The 12467-nt window shown below is 42.1% G+C and overlaps 1 protein-coding gene and 1 long non-coding RNA gene across 11 annotated transcripts in view; both read right to left on the reverse strand.

Annotated features, from left to right (window-relative positions):
• The window catches only part of PCDH9 (protocadherin 9), a 779656-nt gene that overhangs the window by 737070 nt on the left and 30119 nt on the right, over positions 1–12467 (reverse strand). The gene's annotated exons all lie outside the window — the stretch shown is intronic.
• LOC308589533 lies at positions 5691–8945 on the reverse strand. Its single transcript, XR_014009362.1, has 2 exons — positions 8095–8945; positions 5691–8062 (listed from the first exon to the last, which is right to left on the reverse strand). It is a non-coding gene; the product is annotated as an uncharacterized lncRNA (long non-coding RNA).

A 12467-nucleotide genomic window follows, 5' to 3' on the forward strand; every position in this document is an offset into this window, starting at 1 on the left:
TGTGTAGCCGAAATGGATATATTTACCATCTTGTTTGCCTAAGCATGTGCAACACTGGAAGACTTGTGACAAGGACTGTTTTATAGCTTAAAAGTGCCTCTGAGCATGTAAAGACTGCTTTCCCCTTGTTGCAGAGCAACTGCAGCCTATCCCCAGATAGTAAAGATTGAAGGAGCACCAAATAAGGCTCTGTTACAAATACAGCCAGAGTGTCTGGTCTTCTTGTCTCAATCCCTTTAAGAGTGCAAACTAAACTCACAAGTATCTCACATGAAAGCAATTAACTTTTCAGAGTTTTTTTGTGCTCACACAGTCCTTCAAGCACACCAGGGGATGTGAATGCTTGCTGAGGTGGCATTTCAAGGGGGACAGATCTCAAGGCGAGGATAGGTGAGATTCATAATAAGGTTCAAAGTCTGTTCTTTGATAGGCTTAGAACTGCACTGGTCACTGGTAAACCTCAACAAATGCTCTTAAAATAAATCACTTTGCAATTTGTTGAGGTTACTGCTATGTACCTCATACATTGGCTTCCTACACATCATGTTGTGACCAATGCAGACTCTCAGGTTTCTACAAGCAGCTAGTTCCCCCCCCCTTCTGTTCCCCAACTCCAACTTTGCTTAACGCCTCGCCTGATGAAGAGTACAGGAGCACTTAAAAAAATGCTCACTGATTGTATCACTTTTGTTAGTCCTAATAAAGTATTGCTCAACTCGGGTTTTGGGAATTGTACCTCTTAATAACTAGAAATAGATATAAACCTGAAGAACATTCACTTGAGGCAAGAAACCTATGGTGGACAGTTGCCTCCCAGTCACCCTCCTGAATGGTGTTCCTGATTCATACAGATGATGATAATAAATAAATAAATAAATAAATAAATAAATAAATAAATAAATAAATTTAATTTATACCCCGCCCTCCCCAGCCAAGACTGGGCTCAGGGCGGCTAACACTAAATATAAAAACAATTGATTGAAATACTGTTTAAAAACAAGATTAAAATACAACATTAAAACATTAAAATGCAGCCTCATTTCAATGGAAACTCAATCAAAAACTTTTTTGGGGATGAAAACGTCAAGTATTCACCAAGGCTAACTATCCAGACTGGTCCTACATGGGCCAGAAAAAAGCCAGGGAAGTCCCCAAATAGCAGTTCCAACACAGAAGGAGAAAGGAAAAAAGAAAGAGGGGGAGGGAATCAAATTGATTCTAAGCCAAAGGCCAGGCGGAACAACTCTGTCTTATAGGCCCTGCGGAAAGAAATCAGATCCTGCAGGGCCCTGGTCTCATGAGACAGAGTGTTCCACCAGGCTGGAGCCAGTGTTGAAAAGGCCCTGGCTCTGGTTGAGTCTAATCTGACTTCCTTAGGGCACCTCTAGGGTGTTGCTATTTATGGACCTTAAGGTCCTCCGTGGGGCAGACCGGGAGAGGCGGTCCTGTAGGTACAAGGGTTCTAGGCTACTGTATTAGTAGATACTGTATTACTGTAAGCCAGTGATGGTCAAACTTGGCCCTCCAGCTGTTTTGGGACTTCAGTTCCCATCATCCCTGACCACTGGTCCTGTTAGCTAGGGATGATGGGAGTTGTAGTCCCAAAACAGCTGAGCTGGAGGGCTAAGTTTGGCCATCACTGCCGTAAGCCATTTGAAGTACTGTAATTGGTATAAACATGCTTAAAGATTCACACAACTGTAGGGCAAGACATATCCCGCTCACAGGAGTACATGTCACTAAAGAGAGCTTCCGTAAAATCAGTGCTTGGCTGTATAGTTTGTGCGGCACCCACAGTAATTTAGCCAGTTTGCAATTGCACCCACAGGTCCAAAAAAAGTTGGTGACTCCTGCTTATCCCATAGGTTATCCCACAAAACAGAATCAATCAAGCAGTGGTACCTGCTGAAGTCCAGGAGCTCATCACCATAAGGCCCTCCCCCAGCCCCCACACAAATAGTCTCATGCAGAAACTGAGCATCAGCTGACAGTCACATAATAGTAAACTGGCCTTATTCTCTGATTTTCTATGTCACAAACAATGGTAATTGGTCACAAAAATGGTAAAACTTGAAAGCCTTGTTATCACCTCATTCCACTTGCCAGAGCTAGGAGAGTCAGTCCATCAATAACCCTGGTGATTCAGAGATGACATCATTGCTTTTGCTTTGAAACAAGGCCTCCTTCATTCTCTCCAGTGCACATCTGACTTCAGGCAAAGATCAAAAACACCACAGCACATTATTTCGTATACATAGTAAGCCCACACATACCATTGAGGAAGGATAGCTAGGCTACCTGCCATACAAATAATTATTTCTTGAATTCTAATATGAATAATGTGCAAATGAATAATTTCAAGCACAGCCCATCCATCATCGCCCCTATTCCCCATCCCCAAGGGAGGGAGATCGTACCACTTTAAGCCTGTAAACCCAGTTTCATTCCAGTAGCATGATGAATTTGCAACTCAGACAACTATCTAAAATCTGTGATTGATCATCTGGTGAACTCTTTAAAAATAAAACACTTGTTTGCTAATTAACTACAGCAAGGTCTACAGTCGGTGACATGCTCGACAGTGCTCTTCAATTAGGCAAAAAAAGCTTTTTCCCTACATGAAGCAGAACTCAGTAGGAAGCCTGGTCCTGAAGTAAACAAAATAAATGAAGAATAGGAGGGGAATGGAAGAAGAAGCCCAAACTAAAACCAACAGAGTTAATTTATCCCTTCTTTTGCTATATTCCGCTTCAGTCCCAAAGGATGCCTACATCACAGACTGAAATTGCTTCAATGGTTATGCAGTCCCCTCCCAAGGGAACCCCTGGGAATTTAAAGTCATGTGCAGAGAATATGGGCTCTCTAAAAGAGAACGTTCAACATCCTTACCTGACAACAAGAATCCAGGTATCTTTGGGGGGAAACTGTGACTGTTAAGATTGGATGTTTAACCCTCTGTTGATACAAATTTGACTGGGTCAATTTGGTATCAGGATCAAACATAACCCCCCCCCCCCAAGCCATGCAAATAAAATACCCAGTGGAGGTTATCAAGTAAGACACCATTTGCAAGTTTTAAAAAAGCCTTCAATAGAACTTTCCTTTTCCATTAAAACAACATACTTGCACATAAGTCATTGAGGTTAATATCCCACAATGTACAGTTACAAAAACAGGCAAGAATATGATATGGCGTCTAACTGACCTCATCATTTTTTATCATAAAAATGTGTCCTTAACATATACATAACTATAATACTTGGACAAGCATAACAGTGGAATAATAATGAGCTGTGAAATACTTGCAGCAACAACAAATTCCCCCAGACCTCAGTATAGAATGAACCTGGGGGTTGGAGAATAAGGATTGTGCCCACATCACACAACATGCTCATCAAACTTCTGTACAGGACCTGTGCTAAAATGTCTTCTTCATTATTATGTCACATATTTTGTGCTTTTATACTGGCAACACTCCAGTGATCCTCAGATGAAGGGTGGTATATAAATTTAATAAATTAAAATAAACGCTTTGAATTTGTGGGAAAGTGGGCAGGTCCAACAGATGCAATCCTGCTATGCTCCATGCATTCATTTTATGATACAGTTCTCAACAGGGTTATGGTTTGACTCTGCTGGTTATGAAGTTGTCAGTAGTAATGGTTAACGGCTATGCTTGAATAGGCACAACATGAATGCAAATGACTAATGATGGAAGTACACAAGCAAAGCTTCACAAAGGAGTCTGTAATCAACACCATATATGAATTTGAAGAAACTGGCCAGGAAATGAGGAATCCTGGTTTGTGCTATGTGAAGAAGCTTAGGCGAGCCTTAGGCTTGTATATTCAAGCGTTTCTTTCCAACTTTAAACTAACCAGTTACCCACAAAACCCACAAACTGCATTTCTTTAACCAGTGGTTTAAGGAAGAGCTCAAATCTGGAACCACATTTTGATCCTGGTTTGTTCTCAATAACCACAGGTTAAATAAACCACAGCTCCCCACATTTGGATCTCACAGAACTGTGGGTATTTAAAACCAGAAGCTAGAACATCTCTTTTCAGGTGAGAAAGGGAGTGCGGCAGCCCCTGGCTCACAGTGATTTAGTCACATAGCATGAAGCCATGGTTTTCCATTACGTCTGAATCGGGTCAAAGTGCTTTGACTGTCTCTTTAGAAATTAAATACATCCCCACACCTCCCTGGATAGCATTCACAAAGCATTCGTGGCACTTTAAGATATAATAGTTTATGGTTGTATCCCTGGACCATTGCAAAATATTATGCTATTACACTACTCTGCATTCACTCAATTTCAGCGCTATGTGGATCAACAAAATCAGGCAAAAACACAAAATATTTTCAACTCCAGAAGAACAGGGGGTGGGGGGGAATCCAGACCCTGCAGTATCTTTGGCACTGGTTTGCCACACAACAGTTCCGCCAGTTTGCAAAATTTACAAACATGGCAGAACACTCATTACCTTAGAGAAACTCTGCTTTGCAATTAGTGTAAATAACATCCTGACAAAATGGGCTTCCACATAGCTTCCAAGAGAAAAAGGCTTGGAGGAAAGATTTGGAGAGATTTGCTGTGGCAGTAGGAGAAGAAGGTCAAATCATCTGGCCACTTTCCACACACTCCTTCCCTGCTCACACCATACTCTGCCCAGAATTTGGACTGCAGGAGAAAAGAAACAGATTGTTTCCTGCTTTCCTCCGCTAGTGCCCATTCTCCATTCCTCATGGAGCCTTCCGACTTGGCTCTATTTCTGATGTCAGGTTTTGTCAAATTATCAGTGAGGTTCAAGAAAATTATCTGGATCCAGAACTTGTCTCATGCTTGGGTTGCTGACACTGATGGTTGCTTTGGAAAGTATATATGATTGCATGCCACATTTTCCGTTGATTTTGTTGGTCCAATTCTAACCTTGAAAAAACTATTTGAATTTTGACAAGGAACTCGGATTGTAAATACTCTTGATTTCAACAGACACACACAAGATTTCCTGTGGAGAATTCCAAAGTGGGTTCTCATTAAGTGGTACCTTGGTTTAAAAACAGCTTAGTTTATGAACAACTTGGATTAAGTAGGTGTTTTGGTTTGTGGATTTTGCCTTGGAAGCAGAACATATTCTGCTTCCTGTTGAGTGTAAATTGAGTCCTTCGCTGCTATGGGAAAGCACACCTTAACAGACTTCCGGAACGGATTAAGTTCGTAAACCAAGGTACCACTGTATATCAGTGCTAGAAACTAGATTGCACACACAACTAAGTTACCGTATTTTTCGCTCTATAACACGCACCCGACCATAACACGCACACAGGTTTTAGAGGAGGAAAATCCGTAGGCATGCCACCCGTAGGCATTTCCTCCATAACACGTACAGACATTTCCCCTTACTTTCTAGGAGGAAAAAAGTGAGTGTTATGGTGCAAAAAATACGGTATTTGCTTCCCAAGAAACTAATCTACTTCTGTATATGCTTGGAAATATCATATATAAAAACTGCAAGTAAAGTGAAGCCAGTGGTCTCACAATCCTTCTTCATATAATTTAAGGCTCTAGTCCTAAAATATGTAATACTATGAGATTTCTACTGAACTTACTGAGATTGAAACTTTTGAGTAGCAAGATTTCCCATGACTGTAGCATTTCAAGTTGCTGGCGTGGAGATGAAGGTGGGGAACACTCCCCAATGAAAAATACTCCATAGAGAAACACACCATGTCAAGGAGAATTGCAGACTAAACCCCTCAGCTTGGCAGGTTAGATTTCTGTGTGCAGGGATTTTTGCATAGGAGAGCATTCAAACAACCGCTGTGCATAAATGTCCCTCTATCCTGTTTGTTGGTGGAGAACTGGGGATATTTAAAATAATGAAACAGAGAACAAAAATAATTTTTGCCACTTGCTATGGAAATGGCAGTGGGGCTGTTCTTGACAGCCGCTGACTGACAGATGACAGCTTTCCCCACAATGCCTCAGACATCAATTTGTTCATGGATATTTGGGGTGGGTGGGAAGGATGCCATTCCACCATTTTTTAAAACCGCAGCTGCTGTTTCCCCTCCCCAGTGGAATACCACAGACTGACAACACCACAGGGGAAATGGTGGCTTCCAGCCTGCAAAGAACCCTGGGAATTGTAGTTTGTTGAGCCTTGTTAGGAGACCCTTAACCAGCTACAGTTCCCACAATTCTTCATTTCGCCCACTGATTCATATGAGTGTGGAAACTGGCCCTCAGAACGGAAACTGGTCCGATTTTTGTGGAAGCCAGTGAGGTTACCCCTTGAATAAAAATTAATCTGAGCAAATAAGGCTCATGAAGTCAAGACTTGGCATCAATCGGCCTTAAGCACATTAAGATGAACATTAGGAAATAACACTGAGCTAAACTTAGACAGAAAAAGGGGCAAGCCAATGCAGAGAGCAATTTAATTTTCACATCTCACAACAGGAGGACTCTGGCTTCTTGCTGCTTCCATGTTTAATTGGCCATTTTTTATGTAGTGAATGAAAGCCAGCCAATTTTCTCCTGAGAAGCTGTACTATAATCTTGACTCAGTAAGAGCTATATGCTTCTTATTTGTCTATAGCACCATGGGGAATGAGATGAAACATCAGAACAAGGATTTCTTTTTTCTTTCTAATCTGCAAAATTAACTGTTCAACTCAAAAGGGGGCATTTATATACCATCAATTTAGTTTTGAACCAGAGCAAACAGACTTCTCAAGGAAGAAAAGGGACCAAGGGGAATGTGGAATGGTACCTGAATTAATTCCGGGAAGCTTCCTCTAATAGTAGATGGGCTTTCTTTTATGCTAGAGTAGTTTATGAGATTCATTCTTCAGTGAGCATAGGTTTGGCACATTAAAAGGTATCATAGCACTTAACCTCTGAAAAATGTAAAATATAAAGTTTGATCTTCTTTTTCATTATACTACAACTAAGTGCAGGAATTCCAGAATAATAGTTATGGATTATCTGACTCAGAGGGGAGCTACACTATCTGAAGAATCATTTAATTGTGCTTTCACAGGACTATACCAGAATGTGGGGTGAGATTAAACTTCTGTACACAGAAAACAGTAATGTCAGAGAGAAACATTTAGCCTAAATGCATGGTTCCGTAGCATACTTTTCTATGCACAATTTTTTAAATTTTAAATATGGGGCATACTCAAACATAAAGGCTCCCACTTGAAATATGAAATGGTACAATCCATCAACTGCACTAGAAAAATTTGCTGCTCATGTACTTTGGCTCGTTCTACTTTGTGGTCTTCCAATTTCAACCACATGAAGATCCAGGACTATCGTTTCAATGAATACACCCAAGAATATGTTTAATTTCATGTGATTATGATAATAAAGACAGCCCATCTGGAATCTCAGAACAAAACTGTGCTGCCAGATACGTCTAGCTCCACATTTCCAATTCCACCCCGCCCCCCCAAAAAATCTTCTGCTTGCAAAAACAGCCTTGGAAGCAATCATCTTGCACTCATTAATCCATAGACATTTGATTTCAAATCAGACTGCCAGCAGACATAACATCTTTGCATTGTTACAATAGAGAATTGATTTGATTAATGAAACAGCTTTGATTTTTCTCTCTAATCGCTGTCCTCGACAATGCCATGCAAACACCACTGATGCAATTTCCGACACTAGCGTGCTCATCTCCCTTGCTTTGCTAAATTTCCCCCTTTGAAAACATCAATTTTATATCTTATTCAATTAATTATTCTGCACCGCATGGCATGCACAAACTCTGCATATATTTTAATATAAATCTGTGTTGTGTTCATGGCTCTGAAATGGGCTGTTCCTGTGATGAAACATTCCTTTAGTCTCCTACCCTATGTGAAAAATAAAGACAAAAATAGTTGCAGCCCTTTTTTGGAAGCCCGTTGAGATGGATAAGTAGTATGGGGAAAACACTCAAATTCTTCAGAAACCTCGGGAAGTGATCCTATGCTTTAAAAATATGAGCATTCTGTTGCCAGCTAATCACAACACTAATGGCTGTGATACACAACAAGTTAAGCACTTTTAATGCCAGTTGGTTTTATGCGCGTAACTCTCCAGTTGGAAACAATTAGAATACAGTCTACTCAGAAGTAAGCAATTCAATCTTGAAGTCACCAGTGCCTGATCTACTGTGATCAAACTCTTCCAGTCTATCAATGGCCATAGCTGTTGCACCAGTTGCATCTGGTAACAGGTGCTTCCAGCCACTGAGGCAAAAGCACCCCAAACTGGGTGCCTGCTCCTTCAGGGAGAGGCAGCTCTGGGCAGGACAGGCAATTCACCAGGAACCACCCAGTCACAGTGTCTGTATCTTGCCAGGATCCAGACACCGGGTAGGACCACTTGCCAGCTCAGTTTGTACTATTGTCTTTCTGCTTCCTCTTATTAAAGGAGTGCTCCGTGATGAGCATTCACAGTAATTCTCATATTCAGTGACAACAGGTGTTAAATATAGCCGTGCCAACTCCATCTATATTGTACTGCATTGTGCTTGTGGCAGTGAAGCTTCTACAGAGGCAGATATAGGGCAGTGTGAGCAGTCCTCCCCGGGGCCAAGGGGGTGCCTTTCCACCTCCTTCCCAAAGCCTAGTAAGTGCTGGGCTTTGGGAAGGAAGTGTGATGGCTGTGACAGGGTCATGGAGTCCTCCTGTCTCCTTCCCAAAGCCTAGTTAGTTCTTTCCCACGTTCAGGAAGGAGATAGGAGGGCTCTAGGACACTGCCAGAGCCTCATGCCTCTTTCCCAAAGCGCAGCACTTACGAGCATACATTTCTGTGCCATAGCAGAGTTGTGACTAGACTGTGCTACCCATGGAACGCGGGTGGCGCTGTGGGTAAAACCTCAGCGCCTAGGACTTGCCGATCATATGGTCGGCAGTTCGAATCCCCGTGGCAGGTTGAGCTCCGGTGGTTTGGTCCCAGCTCCTGCCCACCTAGCAGTTCGAAAGCACTCTTAAGTGCAAGTAGATAAATAGGTACCGCTTTATAACGGGAAGGTAAACAGCGTTTCCGTGTGCTGCGCTGGTGCAGGCTCACCAGAGCAGCTTCGTCACGCTGGCCACGTGACCCGGAAGTGTCCTCGGACAGCGCTGGCCCCCAGCCTCTTAAGCGAGATGGGCATGCAACTCTAGAGTCGGACACGACTGGCCCGTACGGGCAGGGGTACCTTTACCTTTACCTGTGCTACGCATAGATAGATAATTTGCCATGTTCTCCACTAAGGTAACAAGCACATGTTTTAAGAATCAGCGAGGAAAGATTATCGGTGACTCTCAAGACTCTCACTATAATTCAAATTAAGGATGAAATTATGAATTGTTTTCTCTTTCATTTTTCATACAATCTATTGCTTTTCATGATTTATGGAACTACCTAAACACAGAAATTCTGCTCTATTGCATCGGCTATTCCATTTTAAAAACAAAACATTGCATTTGTTGACTGTATATTTTGCACTAATTTTGGATCTGTTTCCTATCATTTCGTGTTCAAGCAACCAGTAATAATTTATTACCTAACCAGAATAAAAACCAAAGCATGTATCAGATTACTGCAATGTGGTTTGCAATCAATATGCATTAACTAAGAAGCACTATTAGCTTTTGCATTGCTTATTTGTTTTCAGTCTGAATAGATTTTGCTTTATCCTCTCTCTGAGTTTCATGGCATTTTGAGCCATAGTGTGTACCCAATGGTAACTGCTACTACAAAACAGTTAGAGGCATCTGCTCATACATTGCCATGGATGTAAATGATTCATCACCAATCTGCATGTGAAAGAGAAAGTGCAAAGAGACACGCATTTCTGTTAAAATTCAAGAGTTACTTCTTCTCCCACCTTCCATGGCACAGACCCATTGCCGAATATATGAGTGGCAAGGGACAGAAGTAGACAGATTTGGCCATCACACAGTATATGAAAAGTCCCCTGAGCACCCTATTAAGACAATATGAAAATGGTGGTTCAGACACAGGTATACACAATTATTCCAGATTTTTGTACATCAGTTGTTTGCTATAGGGCCATGGCATTGTTGTGAACTATCAGTACTAATCTGATAAAAGGCACCACAACTTTCACATTGTTCACCATGGATTCAAACCTGAGTTAAGTTACATTGGGGGCAGAGAGAAGACTTTTACATCCTATTCTTTGGATCTTCTTCAACCTAAGATCTAGGTTGTCTTCTGTGTTCTACGTTCAACCTTGGGAGGCAAAGCTTGAGCACCCACTCACAAGGTGTAAGAATGTTGTTGTGGCATGTGTATATAGGAGCGTTCCTATTTTCATGTGCACGTTTTTTGAGAGAATGCTTCTGTATTTAGGTCAATCCCAAGTCACTGAGTGCATGAAGGCAAAGGAGGAACTGTGTCTACTTAGCCCCTTTCTTTACCTCCACATAGGGTTAATCTAGCCTTATGCAGATGCAACCTTGATGGCAGAAAGTGAAGAGAAATTAAAGAACCTTTTAATGAGGGTGAAAGAGGAGAGCACAAAATATGGTCTGAAGCTCAACATCAAAAAAACAAAGATCATGGCCACTGGGCCCATCACCTCCTGGCAAATAGAAGGGGAAGAAATAGAGGCAGTGAGAGATTTTACTTTCTTGGGCTCCATGATCACTGCAGATGGTGAAAGCAGTCACGAAATTAAAAGACGCCTGCTCCTTGGGAGAAAGGCGATGGCAATCCTAGACAGCATCTTAAAAAGCAGAGACATCACCTTGCCAACAAAGGTCCGTATAGTTAAAGCCATGGTTTTCCCAGTAGTGATGTATGGAAGTGAGAGCTGGACCATAAAGAAGGCTGATCGCCGAAGAATTGATGCTTTTGAATTCTGGTGCTGGAGGAGACTCTTGAGAGTCCCATGGACTGCAAGAAGATGAAACCTCTCCATTCTTAAGGAAATCAGCCCTGGGTGCTCACTGGAAGGACAGATCATGAAGCTGAGGCTCCAATACTTTGGCCACCTCATGAGAAGAGAAGACTCCCTGGAAAAGACCCTGATGTTGGGAAAGATGGAGGGCACAAGGAGAAGGGGACGACAGAGGACGAGATGGTTGGACAGTGTTCTCGAAGCCACAAACATGAGTCTGACCAAACTGCAGGAGGCAGTGGAAGACAGGAGTGCCTGGCGTGCTCTGCTCCATGGGGTTACGAAGAGTCAGACACGACTAAATGACTAAACAACAACAACAGCCTTATGCAGAGCCTGTGCATGTATAAACTAAACGCATGGAGTTTCTGTACACACAGCCCTCTGCCTCATGACCCAAAGAGGCAAATCAATGGCAAGCATGTGTACCACAGAGATGCTGATATCCAGTGCCACCATATACATTAACTTGGGTGTTTTTTTAGAACTCACTCTTTGGAACTAAAGGCCTTCAAAGAAGCTCACAGCTTTAAACTTGTAAATAAAGAAGCTGTTATTTATTTGCATATTTATTCACAACATTTCTATACTGTCCATTCACAAAGTATAAAAATAAAGCACAGGCAGAACACCTTAAAACAGTATCAGAATAAAATCAGCAACAGAAAACAACAGCGCAAATGTACTTTAAAAGCACTAGGACCAAAACTAGTAAGATCAGCAAAAATTCAATATGAAGAGTTGCAATTGATAGACTCAATCCAACAAACATATTAAAAACAAAAGATCCTACCAGGATTAATATACCACTCATCATTGAGGCCTTCAAATCCTTTCTATAAAAAAATAATAATGTATGAGCCAGCCATACAAACATAATTAGAGACATTGCTTGGCAGTCTTTAATTGTGCACACAAAGGTGTAAATGGTCCCCACATGACACTTTTCCATTCTGTGCTTCAACTCTCCAGGTTGGTTGAAGAATCTGTTGCTGACACATGTTGCACATTACAGATGGAAAAGCCACTGCTGCCATCCAGACTTCATGGGCAAGACCTCTCTGCTGGCATAAAGTCTCCAACTCCAGCTCAGCCAAAGATAGGTTGGCATAAGCTGGCATACTTTGCTCATCCTGAGACAAGTCCTGGTGGGCATGGGGAGATCCAAAGCACATTCAACTCGGCCGTGTGACTACAATCCAGCACAAAACATTATTTTAAAGACTTGTTTTCCATCTTCCAGGCTTAGGCAGAGCAGCAGCCTGCCCTATCACCTCTGCTGCTGGAGGAGGAGCAGCACTGGCATCAGTACTGACTTCAGGTGAGAATGTGCTGATTTCTGGCAAGAAGTTGCCGAAATCGTGCAGGTTCTTGCAGAGCACATGAGATTTACCAGAAAATGGAACAAAGTTGCAAAAAATTGGCACGGATACAGGTGCTACTTCTCTGCCGGAATCAATGGAGCAGGTGGGGTAAGCAACTGTCGCAAGGCACCTCAAGTGGCAAAATGGGAGGCACAGCCCCTGTATAGCTGGCTTCTGCAACACTTCT

The sequence above is a fragment of the Podarcis bocagei genome (assembly GCF_964188305.1).
Source record: "Podarcis bocagei genome assembly, chromosome: 6".
NCBI lineage: Eukaryota > Metazoa > Chordata > Lepidosauria > Squamata > Lacertidae > Podarcis > Podarcis bocagei.